This window comes from Lycorma delicatula, chromosome 6, assembly GCF_047948215.1.
Source record: "Lycorma delicatula isolate Av1 chromosome 6, ASM4794821v1, whole genome shotgun sequence".
Taxonomy (NCBI): Eukaryota; Metazoa; Arthropoda; class Insecta; order Hemiptera; family Fulgoridae; genus Lycorma; species Lycorma delicatula.
Genome location: NC_134460.1, coordinates 9,445,402 through 9,458,483, shown reverse-complemented (window position 1 = coordinate 9,458,483; position 13,082 = coordinate 9,445,402).

Sequence of the window (13,082 nt, the reverse complement as noted above, 5' to 3'; positions counted from 1 at the left end):
AAAAGCGGGTGTTGTTTTTTTTAAGTTAAAAAATATTGTATTAAATTCAGTACTATTTACTAGAAATGCCTATCTGTTTATTTATTTTTTAAATTGCCATTTCATTTTTGTTGTAATATATATACGAATATAACCCGCCGGGTTAGTTTAATGCTTAAACTTGTCATCGCAAAATCAACTGATTTTTGAAATCAAGAGTTCGAAGGGTCAAGTCCTTGTAATGGCAGTTGCTTTTATATGGATTTGAATGCTAGACAGTGGATACTGTTGTTCTTTGGTGTTTGTGTCAATTAACCACACGTCTCAGGAGTGGTCGACCTGAATCTGTTCCAGACTACATATTTACTGGTACATTTACAGTTACGTTGCATTACATCTTCAACTACATAAGGCCTGGCAAGCCATTAGCGGTATTTGCATTTTCACACACATGCACACCCCATATACCACTTGCGAGCGCGCGCGCCCACAAACACACACATATATACATACTGAGAGGGGGATGAGAGAGAGATTGAGTGAGACCTGCAGTAACTAGAAAACTCGCAGGAGAAATATATATATATATTTATTTAAAGTTAATTTATATTGCCAAAAAATATGGGGTTTTTCCTTCAAGAAATTGTGAGCATTCACCTGATCTTTTCATTTCTCCGATTGAACTATGTAATTGTTTTAAAAAATAAAATTATATTAAACAGATTAATATTTCTTATTTTTGTTTTAATTGGTGAACTGAAGTGACTTTAAAATGAAACTTTTGTTGTTTCATAATTTGTCCTTTTCTCTTGTCACATGCAGTTTATCATTGTGGAATTTTTCAGTATATATATTAAATAATTTTACTTATAGAATTATTTTTATTTAAAATAAATCACTAATTTATTTCTACGTTTAGTAACAGTAATATGATTTTTAATTGAATTACTATGTGATAAACTTATCACAGTAAACTGATAATTTCCTGCTAAGCTGATTTTCCCTTCCCCATGATTAATTTTAACAGAACTACATCATGTCGTCAGTAGAAGGCATGTATGTTCTACTTACTCTCAAATTCTATCCGTATTTAAATATATATAAATGTGTTTGTTTGAGGTATTCCTTGCGCTTATTACAGTGCGTTGATATAGCCTAAGTATGTTGTATATTATTTGAATTAACTGTGAAATAAATATTTACGATAATAATTGATCTCATACCGACACCATACCAGATATGCAGCTAAAAGAAAATAAGGATTATCATATACGTTTTTTAAGTGATTTTTTTTTTTCAGAGAAGTAAAACTAGTGCGATAAAATATATCCTTTTTAGTCTAACTCAAATTTATGCTTGTGGGAACCGTTCAAAAAATGTCTTAAAATATTTATTGAATAATTGCTTATAGTTCATTAACCTCATAAAATTCTGACTTTTTTTTGAACAAATTTTTTACAGACTTTTGGTTGTTTTTTTAATAAAGATAAGTGTGCGTGTCAAACAGAAAGAGTTTTGAAAAATTAAAAATAAACCTGCGTTCGTTCCGATTTTTTGAATAAACATTATTGTGCACATTTTCTTATTTAGATTATGAAAGAGAATTACATTACATTTTATTTAGATTATCAAAGAAAATTTCTTGTTTTATTTAATCAGCTTTCGGTATATTTTTTAAATAAAACTTGATTAAAATAGTCAACTTCTGGACTAATAACGGAGACACTTCAACGAAGTTGCAGTATTTTCAGGTAACAATACAGAAAAAAGTTATCGTGTTTTTAAAATTATAGTTTCAGAATATGAAATAAAAAAATGAATAATATGAGTAAATATTTTAATTGAAATATTTTATAACAAATATTTTTTTTAATTAGTTTTAATGCAAATAGTATTAAAGTGTATGTAGTATTGGAAGCTAAACCAGAAACCAATTCCTCCAATTTTATTCGGATGCAATCCTATAAAATCCAATTCCGACCTGTGTACCGATTTGTAAAACAGGTTAATTCATTTACACGTGAAATACCCTACTTGACAGGGACTTGGAACGGATTATACGTTTTTACTAAATTAACAGCCGACTAAAATTCGTGCAAAAGTGCACGAATTATTGAATCTGAATTAATTGCTTCATATCATTTTATTTCTGTAATATATAACTAAATATATTGATTTTATTCTATATATATTTAGTTTTATAACCGATTTTTTAATTTGATGAGATTTAAATCTTTAGTTTGAAAATTGGTTTTTTTTTAAATATATTTTTCATTTTGACAGCAGTCTCTTGGTTGAAAATGGATTTTCATTTTTTTTTTTAGATATATAAAAGATAGAAGAACAATTTGAAATAACTTAACACATGATTTATAATAATAAATCATGTGTATTATAATAATAAATCACCTTATTTTTTTTTTTTTTTTTTTTTGTCTTCAGTCATTTGACTGGTTTGCTGGTTTGATGCAGCTCTCCAAGATTCCCTATCTAGTGCTAGTCGTTTCATTTCAGTATACCCTCTACATCCTACATCCCCAACAATTTGTTTTACATACTCCAAACGTGGCCTGCCTACACAATTTTTCCCTTCTACCTGTCCTTCCAATATTAAAGCGACTATTCCAGGATGCCTTAGTATGTGGCCTATAAGTCTGTCTCTTCTTTTAACTATATTTTTCCAAACGCTTCTTTCTTCATCTATTTGCCGCAATACCTCTTCATTTGTCACTTTATCCACCCATCTGATTTTTAACATTCTCCTATAGCACCACATTTCAAAAGCTTCTAATCTTTTCTTCTCAGATACTCCGATCGTCCAAGTTTCTCTTCCATATAAAGCGACACTCCAAACATACACTTTCAAAAATCTTTTCCTGAGATTTAAATTAATTTTTGATGTAAACAAATTATATTTCTTACTGAAGGCTCCTGGAATAGACGGAATACCTGTAGAATTACTGCGCAGTGCAGGTGAGGAAGCGATTGATAGATTATACAAACTGGTGTGTAATATTTATGAAAAAGGGGAATTTCCGTCAGACTTCAAAAAAAGTGTTATAGTTATGATACCAAAGAAAGCAGGGGCAGATAAATGTGAAGAATACAGAACAATTAGTTTAACTAGTCATGCATCAAAAATCTTAACTAGAATTTTATACAGAAGAATTGAGAGGAGAGTGGAAGAAGTGTTAGGAGAAGACCAATTTGGTTTCAGGAAAAGTATAGGGACAAGGGAAGCAATTTTAGGCCTCAGATTAATAGTAGAAGGAAGATTAAAGAAAAACAAACCAACATACTTGGCGTTTATAGACCTAGAAAAGGCTTTCGATAACGTAGATTGGAATAAAATGTTCAGCATTTTAAAAAAATTAGGGTTCAAATACAGAGATAGAAGAACAATTGCTAACATGTACAGGAACCAAACAGCAACAATAACAATTGAAGAACATAAGAAAGAAGCCCTATCTCCGTTACTTTTTAATCTTTACATGGAACTAGCAGTTAATGATGTTAAAGAACAATTTAGATTCGGAGTAACAGTACAAGGTGAAAAGATAAAGATGCTACGATTTGCTGATGATATAGTAATTCTAGCCGAGAGTAAAAAGGATTTAGAAGAAACAATGAACGGCATAGATGAAGTCCTACGCAAGAACTATCGCATGAAAATAAACAAGAACAAAACAAAAGTAATGAAATGTAGTAGAAATAACAAAGATGGACCACTGAATGTGAAAATAGAAAGAGAAAAGATTATGGAGGTAGAAGAATTTTGTTATTTGGGAAGTAAAATTACTAAAGATGGACGAAGCAGGAGCGATATAAAATGCCGAATAGCACAAGCTAAACGAGCCTTCAGTAAGAAATATAATTTGTTTACATCAAAAATTAATTTAAATGTCAGGAAAAGATTTTTGAATGTGTATGTTTGGAGTGTCGCTTTATATTGAAGTGAAACTTGGACAATCGGAGTATCTGAGAAGAAAAGATTAGAAGCTTTTGAAATGTGGTGCTATAGGAGAATGTTAAAAATCAGACGGTTGGATAAAGTGACAAATGAAGAGGTATTGCGGCAAATAGATGAAGAAAGAAGCATTTGGAAGAATATAGTTAAAAGAAGAGACAGACTTATAGGCCACATACTAAGGCATCCTGGAATAGTCGCTTTAATATTGGAAGGACAGGTAGAAGGGAAAAATTGTGTGGGCAGGCCACGTTTGGAGTATGTAAAACAAATTGTTGGGGATGTAGGATGTAGAGGGTATACTGAAATGAAACGACTAGCACTAGATAGGGAATCTTGGAGAGCTGCATCAAACCAGTCAAATGACTGAAGACAAAAAAAAAAAAAAAAAAACTGAAGGCTCGTTTAGCTTGTGCTATTCGGCATTTTATATCGCTCCTGCTTCGTCCATCTTTAGTAATTTTACTTCCCAAATAACAAAATTCTTCTACCTCCATAATCTTTTCTCCTCCTATTTTCACATTCAGTGGTCCATCTTTGTTATTTCTACTACATTTCATTACTTTTGTTTTTCACCTTATGTTTTCACCTTTTGTTTTTGTTATCACCTTATTAGTATTATAAAATTTTTCATTGTTTTAAGGTTTTTTTTTTTTTTACTTATTTTTATGATTTTTACCTCTCATGCTGTGTACATAAATTAAATTATGGATGAGATAATTCTAGACGCTTACTGGTAACCGAATTCCAGACCGGCTGATCTTCTTTTCTTACTTATTTATTTTTTCTGGGCGAAAAACACTTCGGCGTTATCATTGCCCGAACACGATGTATGTGTTCGGGCAATGTTCGGGCTAATAAAAAAAAATCCACAAATAAAAATTAAAAAAAGCCCCCCAGAAAACAAAACATGAAACATAAATATAAATACAACAGAATAAAAAAAATGAAAACTTAAAGTAGAAATTTAAAAATAAATCAAATAAACTAAAATATTAAAATAAAGACAAAACAAAAATCTTAAACTAAATGTTAAAACACAAAAACTACTACAAAAAAATTGGAAAACATTGCTCTAAATTGGAAAAACACCTACTCTAAAACGTTTTTATTATTGCAACTTTTTTAAATTCCTGGGGAATTTAAATTTACGACGCAAGGCCGCATAACGTATGCATTCCACAAGAATGTGGTACAAAGTAATGCGGCAGTTGTATCGCCTGGTGCGTTTACTGCTGACATCAAATACCCGTGAGAAGCTTTCGTATGTCCTATCCGCAATCGGCAGAGGACCACTTCCTCACGATGAATTTTCCTGTATGAAAAGTTCCATGGCAACACAGACCTTTAATGTCTCGGAGTTTGGTATCTACCGTAGCCGTCCAGTTATCTTGCCACTTTGCGCGAAGAATGAGTTTCACACAGTTAATAAAGTGGGATGCAGTAACACGGGAAGTGAAGGATAATTGACTACATGCGTCTTTAGCACCAGAATCTGCACGTTCTTTTTTTCTTTTTCCTGTTTAGCCTCCGGTAATTACCTTTCAGAGGATGAATAAGGATGAATATGAGTGTAAATGAAGCAAAGTCTTGTACATTCTCCGTTCGACTATTCCTGAGATGTGTGGTTAATTGAAATCAACTACCAAAGAACACCGGTATCCACGATCTAATATTCAAATCCGTGTAAAATTAACTGACTTTAGTAGGACTTGAACAACCCACCGGGTTGGTCTAGTGGTGAACGCGTCTTCCCAAATCAGCTGATTTGGAAGTCGAGAGTTCCAGCGTTCAAGTCCTAGTAAAGCCAGTTATTTTTACACGGACTTGAATACTAGATCGTGGATACCGGTGTTCTTTGGTGGTTGGGTTTCAATTAATCACACATCTCAGGTATGGTCGAACTGAGAATGTACAAGACTAAACTTCATTCGCACTCATACATATCATCCTCATTCATCCTCTGAAGTATTATCTAAACGGTAGTTACCGGAGGCTAAACAGGAAAAAGAAAGTAGGACTTGAACGCTGGAACTCTAGACTTCCAAATCAGCTGATTTGGAGAATCTGTACGTTCATTACCCGGAATCCCCACTAGGGATTCAGTAGAAACTCACTTGTGTGTTGCGATGGTTCAACTCGGCGATTGCATTGTAGATGTCTGTGACGATACTAAATATTTTATAAGGCTTGGAGAACACTACATGAGTCGCTACAAAGAACGATAGGATTAATGATATTCAAAGCCTTTATTTGTAGCGTACAGTTCAGCAGTAAAGACACTCGTAATACCAGGTAGACCGAACGTATAAGTTCGGCCATTAACAATAAACGCGTAGCCAACGATATTGTTCTGTTTCGACCCATCTGTATATACCACTGCGTCCGCGTTTGCCTTGGAGAGAATATGGTGATACATTTGCTGCTTGAAAAGATGGTGTTGATTCTTTATTGTATTTTGTGACTGATCTAAAATCCAGCTTGGATTATTAACCGATAAACGTTTATGATATGTTTTGATGAATTAAAGTGTTTACTGCTCTACGCTATATAAAGTGTGATGATCAAGAATGTTTCTTCATTACCCAGGACCGCAGAGCTCTCTTCGCTCAATTAATGTAATCAGCTTTTATAGAAACCTGTGGAAATAAACTGAATTAATAAAGACAGAATAGTAGTAACTATGTTAAAGCCTTTTCGTCAAAGGCGTGTGTACACGCCTTTGAAAAATTCATAACTTGTTTTGGTTACCATGGTGACAGAATCCAATATTAATAATGGACTAAAATGATTAATCTTCTTTTTTCTTTAATTATAAATATATATAATATAAATTATATTATATTATATATAATATATATATAATTATAATATTTATTAAAATATATAGTGAATTAAAGGGTGGCCTCAGTCTAAGTCTTAAAACCTTTTTTACGGTAACATCAATATATCTTGCTATTTTTAAAGCAGTCGGTTGGTTGGTTCTGGCGTGATGCGAGTAGAAACAAACCGAAAAACTTTCGACTTCATATATTAATATAAGAGAGTGCAGGCTAGGGGCCGGCGCTCCCTTGCCATTTCGCGACACTGTATTTCAGCATTTTATTTTACCATGTTATAATATCGGGAGAATCATTATTCACTGATATCTCGACTCAGAGGTGAGAAAAAGTTTTGGGTTGAGCCTCATTATGTTGGATTTGATTCTCTTAGTGCTTTAAGCCATGGCTCGTCCAAGTACATCAGTTAGGTCTCAGTTATTAGAATTTTTTGTTTTTTAATATAACCATTTTATAATATAGGGAGGATACATTAGGTTGTCTATAAAGTATTGAACCTTTGGAGATCAAAATTGAGAACACATTTAGGTTACTGAAAATAGCATTATGAGACTACATATAATCCATTTTTTTTTTTATGACATTCTGACATTTTTCCAGCAAACCATAATCCCGTCGCTTTAGAACGACTGTGGTTTCTGGTCAAAAACTTGTGACACGTGTTTTCACAGGCCTCTCTTGAAACTGACTTAACGCCATTCCAGGATTTCTGTATAGACCGAAACAAATTTCAGTTTGACGGTGCCAGGTCCGGGCTATAAGGTGGATGCATTAAAGCCTCCCAGTCAAGTTTTCTCAATCTCTGACTGGTCGTTAAAGGTGTATACGGTCCGGCGATGCCAGCGCCGTATACGACACCCTTTCTGTTGACCAGTTCAGGACTTTTCTTCTAATTTGCTAGGTACAGTTGTGCTAATCGTCAGCAGTATAGATCTGAGTTTATCGTTCTGTTTGGCGGCAGCAGCTCGTGATGCACGATGCTCTTCTGATCCCACCAAACGCACAGCATAACCTTCCTGCAGGTATGTGTGGGCATTGCTACAGATCGTGGAGCTTCTCTTTGCTTCTACCACGATATTTTTCGCAAATTGTTGTCGTAGTTACCACTTTTCATCACTCCCGATCAACCGCTTCAAAAACGGCTCGATTTCGTTAGGTTTCTGTTGAGATACACGGAAAGAAATTCGATCCAGTAAGTTTTTCTTAGTTGGGTCATGTGATACCCAAACGTCGAACATTTTTTTTTGGAGTACACTTTCTCCAAACGGCTGAACACTGTTTGTTTATAGATGTTTAGATCATTGGCGATGTCATGATTCCTTACATGCCGGTCTTCCTCGATTTTTTGCCAGAATATTCTAATGCTATCTCGTGCACAAAAGACTTAATACTTTTCAGATTACGTATTATATAAGAACCGTGATGTGTCCCTTGTTCCTGGCTGAAGCCAGGTGAAAGATCTGGCCTCAGCTGGGATATATTTGGTTATATATATATATATATATATATAGCTAAATTTCCTTTTTTTTGCTTTACAGGTTTTCAAGATATGGGGTAAAAACTTTTTAGATATGATATTGAATATACCCCCCCACTAGTAAATCAGATCCACTCTACACTCTGGGTTTTAAAAAAAAAACTTAATTAGTACTTTCATCTTACTAAAACTCAATTTTTTATCATTAGTACATACGCACCTACAAACATGTTCCAGAAATTTCTATAATTTTTTTTTTCTGAGAGGTCTTAAAACGTCGTAATTTATAGAAACTCTGATACCAAGAACGATCGTTTTACTCTCCCTTTATTAGTTTGCTGCTGTAATAACAATAAATCTAAAGCCAGGAAAGTAAAAAACTGCTTTTTTAAAATATCCAATATTCAGAACATAAAATTATCTTTATTAATGCCACGTTTAACATGTATGTTCATATGTCTAGATTTTAAAAATTCATCTACAAAATAATTGAGGTAAGCTGTATATCTGCAGTATTTATTTAAACATTTCTTATAACACTCACAGTTGGATGCGTGGATGTTGATAAAATTACGTATTTTCGAAATATCTACTACTCAGAAAATATTTTAATATTTAACTCATGAGTTCTGTTTATTTTTTTTAATAAAATATAAATTTTCATTTTTAGATTTGCAAAAATTTTGGGGTACATAAATTAAAATCTAATAATGTGTTAAACAAAGATGGTACACCAATATATAATACGAAAGGTAAAGTCGATAGATGGGTGGAATATATTGAAGAGTTATACGGAGGAAATGAATTAGAAAATGGTTTTATAGAGGAAGAAGAAGTTGAGGAGGATGAAATGGGAGAAACAATACTGAGATCTGAATTTAAGAGAGCATTAAAAGATTTAAATGGCAGAAAGGCTCCTGGAATAGACGGAATACCAGTAGAATTACTGCGCAGTGCAGGTGAGGAAGCGATTGATAGATTATACAAACTGGTGTGTAATATTTATGAAAATGGGGAATTCCCATCAGACTTCAAAAAAAGTGTTATAGTTATGATACCAAAGAAAGCAGGGGCAGATAAATGTGAAGAATACAGAACAATTAGTTTAACTAGTCATGCATCAAAAATCTTAACTAGAATTTTATACAGAAGAATTGAGAGGAGAGTGGAGGAAGTGTTAGGAGAAGACCAATTTGGTTTCAGGAAAAGTATAGGGACAAGGGAAGCAATTTTAGGCCTCAGATTAATAGTAGAAGGAAGATTAAAGAAAAACAAACCGACATACTTGGCGTTTATAGACCTAGAAAAGGCTTTCGATAACGTAGACTGGAATAAAATGTTCAGCATTTAAAAAAAATTAGGGTTCAAATACAGAAATAGAAGAACAATTGCTAACATGTACAGGAACCAAACAGCAACAATAACAATTGAAGAACATAAGAAAGAAGCCCTAATAAGAAAGGGAGTCCGACAAGGATGTTCCCTATCTCCGTTACTTTTTAATCTTTACATGGAACTAGCAGTTAATGATGTTAAAGAACAATTTAGATTCGGAGTAACAGTACAAGGTGAAAAGATAAAGATGCTACGATTTGCTGATGATATAGTAATTCTAGCCGAGAGTAAAAATGATATAGAAGAAACAATGAACGGCATAGATCAAGTCCTACGCAAGAACTATCGCATGAAAATAAACAAGAACAAAACAAAAGTAATGAAATGTAGTAGAAATAACAAAGATGGACCGCTGAATGTGAAAATAGGAGGAGAAAAGATTATGGAGGTAGAAGAATTTTGTTATTTGGGAAGTAAAATTACTAAAGATGGACGAAGCAGGAGCGATATAAATAGCCGAATAGCACAAGCAAAACGAGCCTTCAGTAAGAAATATAATTTGTTTACATCAAAAATTAATTTAAATGTCAGGAAAAGATTTTTGAAAGTGTATGTTTGGAGTGTCGCTTTATATGGAAGTGAAACTTGGACAGTCGGAGTATCTGAGAAGAAAAGATTAGAAGCTTTTGAAATGTGGTGCTATAGGAGAATGTTAAAAATCAGATGGGTGGATAAAGTGACAAATGAAGAGGTATTGCGGCAAATAGATGAAGAAAGAAGCATTTGGAAAAATATAGTTAAAAGAAGAGACAGACTTATGGCCACATACTAAGGCATCCCGGAATAGTCGCTTTAATTTTGGAAGGACAGGTAGAAGGGAAAAATTGTGTAGGCAGGCCACGTTTGGAGTATGTAAAACAAATTGTTGGGGATGTAGGATGTAGAGGGTATACTGAAATGAAACGACTAGCACTAGATAGGGAATCTTGGAGAGCTGCATCAAACCAGTCAAATGACTGAAGACAAAAAAAAAACAAAAAAAAAACAAAAAAAAACTATATTTATTAATCCTGTAACCCTCATAACTTCATTTGTAATAACAAGAAATGAACATATCCATGACGTTATATTGCTGCTTCTACAATACGGTTGAAATAAAACTAAGTAGGCTGGAAGAATTGAGCCAAAGATGATGAACGAAGCTGGCGTTTCTAACGGGAGGTGTTGAACAGCTCCAGCTGTGATTGCTGGTATGCCCTTTTGTGCAAGCTCCGATGGTTATCTGGACTCCATATGTGAAGTATGACGCTTTCTGCGGTGACTACGATCATCTGGACCTGACGTCTTTTAGGAGGGACTGAAGACCAATGTCCCCTTGGGGACTCCCCATCTGACGCATAAGGCATTCAAAAGACCGAGACCCTCCCTGGCATTGGGATGAAGGTTACGGCATTGCTGGATCTGGAATCTCCTCGCTGGTGGTGGTAAAAGATCCAACCGGCGGGCCGACCTGCCTTGCCGGATATTCAACTAGTCGGCGGGAAGAATCGTTAAAGGTACTCCCTTGGACTGCGTTATACTAATCGGTGGGTCCGGCTCAAAGGAGGGGGGTATAAAAAAGTAAAAAAAAAAAAAAGACTGGATTAACTGAAATAAAATATTATCTGGAATCCAAATAATTTTCTTTTAAGATTTAATTAATGGGAAAAAAATTGTGCAGGTGTTTATTGTAATACATTGTTAAATTATAGTACGATTTTAAGATAATTTAAAACAATCTTGGCCAGATTTTGTTCCTGAACAAATTTTTTTTTTCTTTTTTAGAATTGCACTTGTTTGTCAACTACAATCAAGATAATGTTTTAGATTTTATTTGTTGCATTTATTCCTAAAAGCACGTTTAGTATAAATGACGATACCTTGCATGAAAGTTATGAATTACATAACTTTTTTAATATATTAATTTAATTTACATGTTCATAAAGTTTCAGAAGTGTTTCATTTTTGGTTTTAATTTTAATAAAAAAAAAAAAAAACCGATGAAATAAGAGTACAAAAAACTTAATGTAAAAATAAAGAAATGTAAAAATTTACGGTGAGATTATATAGGTCAAAAATGTATTATTACTTCATTCGTATAAATACTGTTTAAAATGGAAGTACTGCCCGGTGACAGTGAAAATTATATTTTATAAGGACTGGCTCTGTTCCAGTTTCAACATACACTCTAATAGCATAACAATACAAAATTTAATGTAGAACGTGCATCTTTTCCAGTATATGTCATTTAAATGTAATAACAAAATTAATAATTAATAGTTAAACTGAATATCATATTGTTTATACGAAATTTTCCCTCTCACAAACAAATATTTATCGGTATATAAATGTTGCGAATATGTTGACTTATTCCCCTACTGAATAAAGACAGTGTATATAATGCATTGTTTTATTACTGAAAGAGTTACGGAAATTTATGACTTTACATTGTTTGTCTCAGTCAGTTTTATAATTAAATGATATGTATTACACTCAATAGATACGAGATTTACTAGTTTAAAATGCTTTATATGAGGTTAAGATGTTCATTATACAATCTACAATGAAAGTGGTATAATGTAAAATTTTAACCTTCTAATTTGGAAACTTTAATAAATAAACATGTCAGTTTTTAGTTTTTTAAAAACATACCTTAGCATGTTAAAATCCTCAAAAAGATCTTTGACATCACAAATCAAAATTTTAAATTAAAATAAATAAGCAAAATAAAAAAAAAAAAAACAAGTCAAACATTATATAAAAAATAGGAAAACAATGAAGAAAAAGAACATAAAATTCACGAACACAACAAGAATTAATTAAAATTAAATCACCAGAATACAAACCATGCTGAGTTAAAGAAAAAATCATTACTCTATAACAAGCAGAAAAAAATAAAATAAATATCAAAAAAATAACTGAAAAAAATCTTCATCTTAAAATAGAAATAATTAAACAAATTTCAGAAAATAAATTTAATCTAGGAGGACAAGACAAATTCATTACACAAAACAAAAATCAAAAGAAACTAAGTGAAGGTAAATAATTAAGTAACCCCCTAACAATAAAAAATCTTCGACTTCCTAACCGATCATAAATAATACCAATTAAAAAAAAAAAGACCAGACGAAACAAAAGCATGAGCAACTATAAAAGATAATGAACCAATAAATCCAAGACCAGATATAGTAAATAATCCACAAATAACCAAATTTATATGACAAACAGAAGAATAAGCAACAAGAACCTTTAAATCTCTTTGAATTATACAAAATATTCTTACAAAAAAACAACCAAATAAACAAATACTAATAAAAAAATAACCATAATTAAATAAAAAATAATAAATATAACCTAAACAACGAATAAATCCATAACCCCCCCAACTTTAATATTACACCAGCTAAAATTATAGAACCTGAAGTAGGTGCCTCAACATGAGCCC